Source organism: Apaloderma vittatum, unplaced genomic scaffold (genome assembly GCF_000703405.1).
Source record: "Apaloderma vittatum isolate BGI_N311 unplaced genomic scaffold, ASM70340v1 scaffold10215, whole genome shotgun sequence".
Taxonomy (NCBI): domain Eukaryota; kingdom Metazoa; phylum Chordata; class Aves; order Trogoniformes; family Trogonidae; genus Apaloderma; species Apaloderma vittatum.
In genome coordinates, this window is record NW_009718793.1 from 76,623 (window position 1) to 86,579 (window position 9,957).

The 9,957-nt window shown below is 41.7% G+C and overlaps 1 protein-coding gene across 2 annotated transcripts in view; it reads left to right on the forward strand.

The window, feature by feature from the left end:
• Positions 1-5,886: 5,886 nt before the first annotated feature.
• Positions 5,887-9,957, forward strand: part of TRIM2 (tripartite motif containing 2) — a 42,122-nt gene continuing 38,051 nt past the window's right edge. For both annotated transcript variants that reach the window (XM_009870382.1, XM_009870383.1), the window contains exon 1: positions 5,887-6,210. The gene's annotated coding sequence lies outside the window, so the exon portion shown is untranslated. The remainder of the gene's footprint in view (positions 6,211-9,957) is intronic.

Consider the following 9,957-nt stretch of genomic DNA (forward strand, 5'->3'; position numbering starts at 1 on the left):
TCCTTCCCCCTCTTTCATAGTCCCTCTCCAAGATGTGTTTTTGGCAGAAAGCTTACCTGTTCAGGCACTCTATCTGCTGTGTGCTAAACCAACATAAATTCCTTCACTTTCTGCCTCCATTGTTTGCTTTTTTAATGCTTATATTCCATCTGCTGTTTCTTGCTGTGAAACACCTATTTTTTTTTCTCCTGCTTTATTTTTCATATGCTGTATCTGCTGGCAAATGGGATTTTGAAGGTTGCAAGAAAAAATTCTAAAGGGCTGGCAGTTTCCAAGTAAATTTTCTGAAGAAGTTATGTGGCATGTGGTGATTCCTGGGTGCTGCCTTATCCCTTGCTGATCTGAACTTTGTGCTAGTTCAACAAAATCCTACTGAAGTAAATGGAAACAGTAGCAAAGGATCCTTGCTTTACAGTGGTCAGCAGAGAATATATGACTGAACTCCAGTGTCTGATGTGTATCATCTCTCCTAAAGGGAGACTTGCGGAACTGTAAGGTCAATTGGAGATGCTGTGTGTGGCAGATCCAGAGGAGTGTCTCACGAGGGAGTGGAGGGGATGGTCTCTGAGCAGTTCAGCCTTCACCATGCAGCTCAGTGCTTTTACGTTTCTTGCCATTGCCCAGCATCTGTGCAGAAAATGCCTAGAGAGTTTTTCAATGTACCTTATATCTAACAGTAGGCAGAAAAGGCCAAGGACTTCTTTTCAAATAGATTCTTGCTCAGCCTCCTGCGTTTCGTCTGTACTGCCCGTTATCCTGTGCCTTAAGGGGTTAACGGTGATCTCCATGGAGAGGAGCAGTTGATTTGATGTGCAGTTTTAATTATTCATCAGTTTAATTTGGTTTTATTTGAACCTATAAATCTCTAAAGAGTGAACAGAGATCTGTCAGCATTAACAAAATAGGTAGGTCCAGAAAGTCAAAAATGTGCAATTGTAAGGGTGATGTTAACAGCACTAGGTAGAGAATCAGAGTGGGGGGGGTTGTATAGATGCTCTGAATGCTGCTTTGGATGGCAAGTGTACAATTTTAAATCCTCTTGCTTAGGCCTGCACAACATCTAGCCCCTGAAATAATTAGTTGGACCTACATTACTGTAGATTTTTTTTTTAATTGTACACCCAAGAATACAGCATTCTATTAAACATGGAGATGGCAGCTAAATGACAGCTCTGAGACTGTCATTTTACCTGATATGTGACAGTTTAATCCTATCATTTCCCTTAGCATGCCATTTTCCCTTAATTTCCTACCTCTTTGCTCTGAAATCTCAGTGGCCTTTTGGTTGGGGATTCGTGGACTTCCACTTGAAAGCACTCAAAGTGTCCTTGCAAGTGCAGTAAATCCAGTGTTCTCCGAGTGTGTTGGAACTTATGGTGCAAGGCTGTGACCCAAAATGAGGTCCTGAAAGCAGACAAATAGCCTTAAAGTAGGTATTGTATCTTAGATGAGTGACAACTGTGTGATCACATGAGCTCTAACCTGCCAGGCTTGTCCCTTGGTGTGTGCAGGGATGCAGGGAAGCCACAGCAGGTCCCCACTTGATCAGGACAGCTGGGACATGGGTATGGAAGCAGAACTATTGCACCACCAAAGGGTGGTGGAGAAGGGCTACTGCAGAGAAGTTGTGAGGCTGGGAAGAGAGTAGAAAAATGATGTTACATACCAGCCATAACTCTTCTATACAAATTGGACTATAAGAGGCCCATCTATGTGTTTCAGTGTTCACCCTATTATAAGCTTTGATTACAGATTGAGGAAAGGAAGGAGGAAAAAGCAACAGAGCATTAAACATGTAAAACTATTAAGCAAGGCTTTAATTTATAGCAGTGGCTTATATTCCTGTTATTCCCTTGCCTTTAGCAGTTGAAAGATTTTGAAAGAAACCTAATTCATGATATCACCATCTGACAGTGGTACTGCAGGTGAGTCCATTGCTGTGCAAAAGAAAGGCCTGAACGCAGAGCTTGTTTCTGATGACTGTGGTGCCTGGTCCTGCCACCTCAGTGACAAGGACATGAAAGGGGACAGAGAAACACAGATGGGAGAAAAGCAGTTTGTGTTTGGTGCTGCTTGACTTGCAGTATTAGTGCGGGAGACAGGGAGGGAATACGGTCACATCAGCCAAGCTTGGGCTGGCTGAGCAGGGAGGCCAGGCTGTCCCAGCCTGGCTCCAGTTGTGCTGCCACATCAGCAAGCTGAAATAGGCATAAGCAGAAGGTAGAAGGAAATAGAATAAGGTGGAAGAGGCATAGGAGGATGGGTGCGGGGGAGCTTAGAAGGTCTCCAGCAGCTCAGCATTACATCCCAGGCAAACCTTTCAAGTTCTTTGCCTCCCAGGCTATGACAAGCCACGTGTTTGGTCACAAGCCTTGGGGAAGCGCATCTCTTCCGCTGGATCACAAGATGGGGGAGTGATCATGGCTGCAGGCTGTGGCTGGTGGCGTGGAAACAGGACCCAGCAGAGCTCATGTCAGGCCAGACGTGCCCTCTGGCTACAAGCCCACAGTGGGAAGAAGCTGTGGCTCTTGCCAGCCCATGTGAGCTACAGCCTGGGCTACTGGAGACTGTGGAGTCAAGGCTGGAAGTTAGAGTTCCTGTGCAGGAGCTGCCGGCTCTGCATGGGTGCACAGCCACCGTGGGGAAAGGTAAAGGTGCCTCCACCACTGCTGTCTTCTGAGGATCACTAAGGCCTCTTGATTTCTGATGTCGGCATGGTCCCATAACAACAAAACTTAGTTGTTTCACCCCACTTGCTTTTCTGGTGCCAGGGTCAAATTAAGGATATGGAGCTGAGTGATGGCTGTAACAGCTCATCCTCTCCTGTATTTGTGTTCCCAAACTAGTCCTCCTTCCCAGCATATTGACTTTGGGAAGTTGATTTCTGGTCTTTCCCACATCTTATTTTCCAGTCCGTCTTAATTGCCAGGACTATATTAGCTGAGCATTTAGTCTGGGTTAACCAAGTTGGTTTTTTTTTTCTGCTGATCTTAAAATCTGTCATGTACATCAGGCTAAGTTAGACTACTCTTGCTTCAGTCAATTCATAGTACAGGCTTCAGTACAGACCATTAATCTTAACCTGGAGTGTTTGGATGGCTTGTTGTATATTAGGGAAGGATATGTCACTATCTAGATATGGTCTGTAAATTAGCTGTGGGTTTTTTTTTGGTAACTTACGCTTTATGGGCTCCCTAAGAATATGAGTTCAGGTTGTGTTTGGAACAGGGAAAAGAATAAAATATTCAAAACCCCTGTCATTTATAGGGGATGATAACAGGGGCTAAATCACTCTTCCATGGCACTACAAAGCTGGCATGTGCTGTGTATTTTCTTCCCCAGAACTTACTTCACTAGTCAGCAAGATACATATGTCAGCAGTAATGATGAGTGCTGCAAATTTCTGAGGGAAACTAGCCTGTTTATTTTTTCTAAAAACCAAAAAACAACAAAACCAAGCACATAACCCACACTCCCATCTCCTACCTCAAAAGAAACACATACAATAAACCTATTTGAAACAGGCTGGTACTAACTGCTGTGGGGGTAAAGTGCACGATTGTTCACTGAGCTACGAATCCATTTCCTCTTCACTAAGGGAGAAAGAACCCACATATCACCGTTCAGCATGTAAGAACAAAAATCTCAAGGGAAACGCTGTGACTTTTTGTTTCATTTTCCTTGCCTCGGTACCACATTTATGTTTTTTTGAAGAAGTAGGATTATTTGCAGAATATCAGCTCATTGTCTGCAGGAAGCTTTTCAGAGTTCCTTGTGAGAGAACAGCGCTTTAAAGCAATTTCTCATTTGGTAGTGTAGATCCTGGTGAGAGTGGCTGCAGCTGTGTCTCCCGCAGTTTCCTTTGGCCATGAGGTATGTTGTGGGATTGGTTCCGATTCAAGGGGTATGGTATGCGGTCCTTACTACTGACAGCAAATGGAAACAGTATCGTGGGCAATACTTGTCATTCTGGTTTAGTGAACGTACATTTGATGCTTGAAATGAGCAAGGAAAAGCAAGCAGCTAAGTGATGTCTGCATGCTTCTGAACGTGTGTTTTCCACCCTGGTTCTGAATTTTCTCTCTTGATTTTTGCTTTAAGTGTGTCTTTGTTCCATTGGCACAAGTAAAAGGCCTTGGATCTCCTTGTTGTGAGAGTGAAATACATTGCTTGCTCTTTGCAGTGGGGATTCTCTAGACAGTTTGGAAAGAAAACGAACCTTGACCAAACATGAGAAACCACCACTCCAAAAATGTGCTGAAAATTTCTGGCCTTTTTTTAAACTGTGAATCCTGCTGTGCAAGAGCCTGCTTCTTCGCATCTGCTGAATGCTGAAGCTAAAATGCAACATACCTTGTTCTTTCAATTTGACAGAGTTCAACACGTTAAAGGAATCAGAGGAGCTATATTTTGGCACCCAAAATCCTAATACATGCACACACACTGCCTGATGTTTCATTTCAAGTTATAAACTGGATTACAACATGCTTTTGCCCTGTGGGCATTACCCAGGGAAACCAGGCTATCTGCCTGATGCATAAAACCAATATGGAAAGTAAATGATGTACGCAGAATCTATATTTTTAATAGGAATTTAGATTTCATTTCAGTCATGCTAAATGATTATTAATACTTTTTACCTCATCAGTCCAAGAATAGAATAAATATTATATTCTGGAAACTGTGCTTAAAGAATTTAGGACATTTTAAGCTTCTAAACTAACTATATCTGTCCTCATAAAGTCAGAGTAGCACAGACAGTATTTAAACCCCACATTTTTTCTTCTGGATGCAAATGGACCTTTGTGCCCTTTTATTTGTGGGAAGCTTTGTTAGCCTCTGTTAGCTGAAATACTTGCATATGATTTGGTTTTTTCAAAAGAAAAGATACAGTGTATTTAGAGATGCAAATACTACCTTGTCTGCAAAATCCACCAGCTGTTGTACTGGAAAACAAAGCTAATATTATGTTACTTTACTTCATTTGTGTCTATGTATTCACAAGCATCTTTTAACAACCTTCTCTGCATAACTGAAAAATACCAGACGCCAATTTTCTTTTTATTTTCTTTGATAATAACCTAGTAAAATCTGAATTGATCTGTGACTTTTAATTTTTTTTTTAAAAAGTAAACAGATTAACTAAGAGACTGCACCTTTGCATTAATGTTTGTATATGGGTTGAACAGACTGTTAGCTTTGATTCTCGCATTCCTTGAATATGAGTTTACTAATTGCCACCTTAAATATTTAACTTGAGTCTGAGGTCAAATACGCAGCTCTAGTAGAAGAAACTGCTGCTGGTTTGTGTGTCAGTAACAGAGCTTTCTAAAGAGGTTCTTTGCTTCTGTTTTAAACATCTGGAAAGACAAAGAGCGTTTGTGGGGTCTTTTGTTGTTGCTGGAAAGTTGGAGCAGGGAAGAATTATGTTCCAAGAAACACTCTAAATCTGGGACAAATCAGGGTGGAATCATTAAGTGTTAAGCTTTCTCTATAAACGAAAGTGCTTTCATTTCATCTGTGGTGACTTTCCTATTAATGGATGTTGCATTCTATTTATTCTCCCCTTCAGAGTTAAATCCTTTTTCTGATTTGTAATATTTGCATATGTATTTCTTAGCTGCATTGACATGCCAGATGCACAGTGGTAGCTGTCTCCGCCTGCTAATCCTGTAATAACATTCTGGTGACCAAATTCAATGGCCCTGCGCGGAGCCTCGAAACAGCTGATTGCTGAGTAGGGAGGAAAAAAAATAACCCAGCGAATCTCGTTGCAGCTCTCTGCTGCATCCCTATCCCACAATCCCTTGCACCATTTGCTGCAGTCTTTCTACACGGGCTGAGTGAGAAAAAGATGTGCTAAATAAAGATTGATTGGTTTGAATCCTGAAGGGGTCTCCCACTTGTAAATGACCCTGGGGGGGAAAAAAAATTCATGACGACTTCACTGGGCCTCCTCTTATTCTTCCATTTTTCTTTCCACCTGTCCTCTTCGTGGAATGGAGCGTCATTCCTTAGAGCACAAAATCCTTCGTGCGTCTAATAATTACTGTGCTGTGATAGGGATTCTTAAACAGTTTTACGTGTGAGGCTTGAAATACTGACAGATGATGGTTTGTTCGTTTGGATTACTGCGGAACTGCAGCTCCGTCTCTGCAAGGATTTTATCCTCAGCACTGCACTGATTAAGCTATTTTTCTACAAAGATGGGTAGGTCTAAAATGCTCAAGTTTGCTCAGTTTTATTCCTGGTGGCTGCTGCTGGGTTGCTCCTTCTGTTTTGGCCCCCGGTTGTTCATTATGCTTCTGCATGCTGTAGAATGAAGAGGGTGGCTGTGTTTTAAACAAGGCACCAAGCTGATTGCAAGAGTGGGAGAGAAAAGAATGCAAATTTAGCTTATCAAGCCTTTTACACAAGTGGACTGTGTGGTGGTTACGATTATTAATTTGCTCGGTGTCTTCTGTATCAGCTAATTTTGGGGCTGCTGCTAGAAATGGCTTGAAGTGTTCTTTATTCCTAAAGACTGTGGACGGACACTATATCTGTTTTAAGGACTTTTAAACCCCAGCTCCCCCATTCCTTGAAGCAACATTATTGAGGTTCCCCACCCTTTCTTATGGGCTCTTGAGGCCTAACTGTTCCTTTGGAAACGTTGCCATTGGAAACCTATTCATTCATAATACATGAATAGACCCTCTGGGTTGTGAATACCATTGATAAGAAGAGGATGAACGAGCTGCAAGCAATTTGTTCTCCTCAGGCTGCACTTTCAGGTTAGTTGCAGCTCTGACTGGGTGGAGTTCGGCGATAGTGGTGTATCAGCAACAGAGAATCCTGCTCTTTTAGGAGTAAATCCTGGGAACTGAACATACAGTTACAAGTTTTTGCAATGTCTTTTTCTTGGCCGCGCCACGGAAACTAAAAGAGAACTCAATAACTATGGAGAAATTCCAAAGCTGATTTGAAGATACCTGTAGAAAGGGTGCACTTTCCTTTTTCATGACTATTTTTCAGAAGAGTTGTTTCAGATACTGTTATTTGCTGTACCTTAAAGTGGTGTGGTTTTTGTTTTGGTGGGGGGTTTTGTTTGTTTTTTTGGTTTTTTTTTTTCCTTTTCTAATGCTATAGGAAGTTCTTTTCATATGGGTGGGGCCGCACCCTGACTTTCATTCCTGAAGGCATGCATGCATAGCAGGGCAAGGCTTTCCAATAGCTTAGAGAGCCATTGTTTCCTCCTTTCTTTGCTGTATAGTACATTTTGAATGAAAATTGATAGCTGTATCTGCAAGCAGAAAAAAAAAAGAACAATGTTACTTTGGAGGTGTCTGGAAAGATAACGTTCCTTGAATCTCAAAGAGGTGACAAAGGGTATACATTTCGGAACCCTTTTCTGCACCTGATTTAACAAACCTGAATGGGTTTCTAGTGTGTGCTTCTTGTAGATAAATGAGTGGAGTTTTATGTCTTGTTTGGTGCAATGTTTCATAAACCTTTGGCTTCGCATGTTTAAATTATGAAGTGTAACTATATGGAGAAGTGATTCTCAGACTTGCCTTCAAAGCTCGTGCTTCAGCTGCTCTTTATTAGATTGTGAGACAGAATGAACCTCTGAAAAGAGCTCTGGCAGTTTCCGAGCTCAGAAGATGCTACTACAAAAAAAAGATTTTTTTTCTTGTAAAAATAGTGTTAACTTTGTGAAATCTCCAACTTTGAATACATCTGAAACTTATGTTGCTGTTTTGAGGAACTGCTGCAAGCACTGCAATAAATCAGAATAAACACTGTCTTTGGGAAAATTCAAAAGCGTTGTCTAGTAACTCCAGCTTCTCCTCAGTTTTTGATGATACAGTTGCTTTCACTGAGTCAATGGGCAAAATCATCCTTCTCGTAGCTACATCACATTCATCGAAATTGGATCAAAGGTGGAATTAGCTCGTGGAGGCTGCAGAATCCTGCAAATTCCATACTAAAAAAACTTTTTAAAATGAACCACTTGTGTAAGAAGTTGTCGTGCCAGTTAGTGGCAAAAGCTTGAAATGTACTGATGAAATTCTATTTTCAGGTGCATGTTTTAAATCTGATTTATGTGAGCACAGGGAATAAATGACAGTCACGGCCTGCTGCATTCCAGACAAAACATCAAATATTAAAACCACTTAGTTCTGAATTGTTAATGTTTTTTTTCACTGACAAAGCTTAAAGTGTGAACATTTGAAAATTAAAGTGGCTGGCGTGAGCTTTGTGTATGAAATGCTAGGAAATGATTTTGCTGTGAGATTGAGGGAATGTAGAAGACTAAGAGAATAGATGAAATTTCTGAAATTTTTCAGGCAGCGGCAGTTTTCCTTGTGTAAACACCGTTTGTTAGTGTAGCCGTACTTGATGGCAGAAAGATGAAATTACAGAAAATATGTGGCTGCTAGAGAACTTTCTTCTGTTAAATGAGCATTCACTGGATATTCTTTCATATCTCAAGGGTGGGGTTTTTTTCCACTGTGTTCGTAATGTATAGTTGTCCAGTTTGGAAACTGTGCTTTTGATAAGAAGTCTCCCTGCTTCTGATCATCTTCTCTATTTTGTTTGGCTCCCTGCCCCTAACTTCTGGGGAGGCAAGCAGAGCTGCATCAGTGATGAGTTTTCTTTAGAAACAGATCACTGAAGTTTCACATGTTAAGCTGCCAATGCGTATGAATATGTTAATGCATATTTGATAATCTGCCCGTTCTACTCTATTTTGTGAAAGCTAGATATTTTGATTCCACTTCTTGTAAAGCCATTTTTTAACTCTGGCTTTTAAAAAAAACACGGGTTCCTAATTGATCTCCTAAAGTTTATTGAGTATGACTTATGACATTTAAAAAGGTATCATTAATTTGAGTTTATGTGATATTTTACCTTACTATGCAGAAAGAAATGAAAGAACTGAAAAAAATGATCGAACCTGAAATTGTATAATTTTGGGTCATGAAAAAACATGATATTTTATGAGTATTATAGCAATCTTTAACCTTGCAGATTCCCCTTTCTTGGGAAAAGGGAAAGGGCCTGTCGTGATTTGCATTGAATTAAATGTCAGTTACTCCTGTTGCGTATTTTAATCGTGAGTAGCTTTATGCTGATGTATTTGCTAGCACAGAGGTGATTCCCCAGGAACCTTTTATCAAGGAAGTGAGTACAGCACAATGGATAATCACTGTCGTTACCCTAGAAATAGCCACTTGCTCAATAGTAGTAAGTAAACCATACCTGTACAGCTAAATACACAGCTCACGAAGAAGAGCATGAGTTCAACTCTGCCAGATTAGTGTGCCGTGCATTCAGCAGAGGAAGGAAATCTGATGTCACGCTGCTGATAAGATGTTATAGGTCATGCAAATCACCACAGGATTGAGCGACCTTTGAATGAGCATGATCACTGAGGCAGAGGGCTTATAATTTCTCTCTTGGAAAGCCTGAGCTGCCCACAAGCCATATAGCAAATTGTCTGAGCTGGATGACTGAAAACTGGGGTAGAAACTGTTTACGGAAGAAGTGACTGCCTCAAGAGTGTACGTGCAGTGAAGGAGCTCGGCTGGGCTCGCTGCTCGCACGGAAGAGGAGCCCCGTGGCGCTGTGGGTGCGGGAGGACTGGCAGAAAGGGCTGCGACAGAAACGCTGCAGTCGGCTCCCCCGGGAGCGAGCCTCTGCCTCCCAACGCTCCAGACCACTAGAAATGCTGATGGAGAGGAGTTCTTGCTGGGCCACCCTGCCAGGGCCTCTGCTTGTCAGGTTTTCCTAAACTATTTTAGCAGGCAGTTTACTTTTCTCTGAGGTTGTGTCCTTCCTTTTCCTCCCCTGTCTTCTCTTTCCACATGGGAATTCTGTTGGCTGTAATCTGTACCTCCAGCTGAAAAGAAACTAAGCTTTTCTCTCCTTGTGCCCTGTTCCAGAACAGCAGTTACAAGCTTGCCGGCATTC